This window comes from Uloborus diversus, unplaced genomic scaffold (assembly GCF_026930045.1).
Source record: "Uloborus diversus isolate 005 unplaced genomic scaffold, Udiv.v.3.1 scaffold_146, whole genome shotgun sequence".
Taxonomy (NCBI): Eukaryota; Metazoa; Arthropoda; class Arachnida; order Araneae; family Uloboridae; genus Uloborus; species Uloborus diversus.
The window spans coordinates 262,644-264,953 of record NW_026558165.1 but is presented as its reverse complement, the minus strand read 5'-3'; the positions used below and the strand labels follow the sequence as shown (position 1 = coordinate 264,953).

The 2,310-nt window shown below is 39.8% G+C and overlaps 1 pseudogene; it reads left to right on the top strand.

Moving 5' to 3' along the window:
• The first annotated feature begins 1,772 nt into the window (after nt 1–1,772).
• Nucleotides 1,773–1,910, top strand: LOC129232991 (U1 spliceosomal RNA; annotated as a pseudogene).
• Nucleotides 1,911–2,310: the final 400 nt, after the last annotated feature.

Sequence of the window (2,310 nt, the reverse complement as noted above, 5' to 3'; positions counted from 1 at the left end):
AAAAAATTAATATATATATATATATATATATATATCTAATTTTAATTCTGACACTTTGAATTCGAATTAAGTTTTTAGCAATCACGAGTTGCGAGAGGAATTTACCCATTGGAGGCTATTGTTTCTAGAAACGGCTTATGTCTTTCCAACCCTGCCCCTCCTCCTGGGCGGTTACGTGTGTGTATGTGTGTAAGAACTTGTTTGTGTGTAGACATTTGTGTATGTAGGAGTGTGTGTATGCAGGACATGGATGCCACCGCCTAAGAGGAGGGGATTCCGGTGGACAGTGCTGCTAGTGGAGGCTAGGAAAAGAGGAGCAGCTCCGTCCTCCGGTGGATGGCGGTGCTGCAGAGGCCCCTGATCCATTCTTAAAAAGGAACCGGACATCAAGGACGGTCAAAAGAAAGCAATAAGCAATTGTGATTGCTCAAAAAAAAAGAAAAGAAAATTAATTTGAATTCCGAAACTTTGAATTCAAATTATGTTTTTCGCAATCACGAACTGTGACAGGACCCTACTCATTGGAGTTATTGTTTCTAGAAACGGCTCTTGTCTCCCCAAGCCTGCCTCTCCTCCTGGGCGGTTACGTGTGCATAGTTTGCGTGCGTAGACCTGTGTGTATGTATGTGTGGGAGCGTGCGTGTAGGACATGGATGCCTCCGACCAGGAGAAGCGGATTGCTCAGGATCGGAGGAGCCGTGCCTGCAGAGGATGGTGGGTGGTGGTGCTGCAGAGGCCCCCTGGTCCAAGCTGAAAAAGGAACCGGACGCCAAGAACGGTCAAGCGAGGACAATAAGCAATCGTGATTGCTCATAAAAAAAAAATAAGAAAAAAATTACAAAATTTAGTAGGACTGGTTTTAAGATTATTGAAGCAGAAAAGTGGAAATAACAACACTTACTCACGTTTGATGAATTTCGTACTTAGACATTACTTAGACTTACATTATTTAACCCTAAGTATACTTTGAGATGTCACAACAATTGGTAACAGTTTCATTAAATAAGTATAGCTTGGTTGAGTAAAGCAATTGATTTACTAATATCTAAACAATGAATATATAAACTAAAAAACAATGTTTGTGCTAAACAATGTTTCGTAAACAGATATACAAAGTGAAACAAATAATTATGTTATAAAAGTTTTGACTATACGGCTTTTTTTTTTTTTTTTTTTTTGCAATTTTTAATTTTGGTTCCTAATTTGAAAGATAAAATAAATAAAATAACTACAAAAAGTGAGAGGGGACCCTATCTTGCCCCCCCCCCCGAATCCCACTGAACACTGCGTACATGATTTTTTATTGCTTTTTTTCCCCCAATATTTATTTCTTAATTTTCAAGATGATTAGCTGCCTTCAGCCAGGGATATGATAATTTCATAAAATTCTATAGTGGTAAACTAGAGTCCCGTAATGCTGTGATTGGGAGCCTTTTGCGTAATTTTCTCGGTGGTTATCAGCTAGGTTTTAGTCAGTGTACAAGAAATACACCGATGTCTTGCGCCATCTATTGACAAGCTGGAAAAACGTGATTATGATAACTCTAAAAATTGCTACTTCGGTTGGAAATAATTCTCGACTGAGATTTATTTTACATTTTTATCAGCAAAAATCAAGCTTTGGTGAATAGTTGATATGGTATTTATCATCGTAGTTATGTTTGAGTCTACCTGTACCAAGTAACGGCACTCTAATTAGGAAAAATGTCTTTTTCACCAGTTTATTCTGAAGTGAACAGAGATATATATATAAAATAGATATTTTTACGTTCATACTTACCTGGCACTGGGGATGCCTTGATCAACGAGGAGGCTCCCCCGAGCAGAGGCCCTTCATTGCACTACGAAGGGTTGACGCTCGCCACATCCGCAAATTGCGGTTGCTTGGGGTGCGTTCGCGCTGTCCCTCATTTTATAAGATTAGAAATATGTCATCAGGACTGCGTTTGCGCTATCCCTTACAAGTAACAAGTTGAGACGAATATCTATGAACGTTCCTGGGGAGTACCTGAGGCGTGGCCTCGCACCTCCCAAGTCTTGCCATTGGTGGGATGGATCCTCCGGAGAGGAGTTAGCTTATTGGTCGGCAAGTTAAGCCGATGACGTAGGGGCTTTCCCTGGCGGTCAAAAAACTGACTTAAGAAATTTGGAGTCCAGAACTGAATTAAAATGAAATAAGGGGGTAAAAATGAATGAAAAACTTAGTCCTCATCAATAAAGATTTGGACTAAAGTTGTAATTTTGCCTATAAGGTTTTCCTGACTTTTTAGAATAGGGAGGGCCGTCCTGAGTTTGGAAAAGACTTTAGAG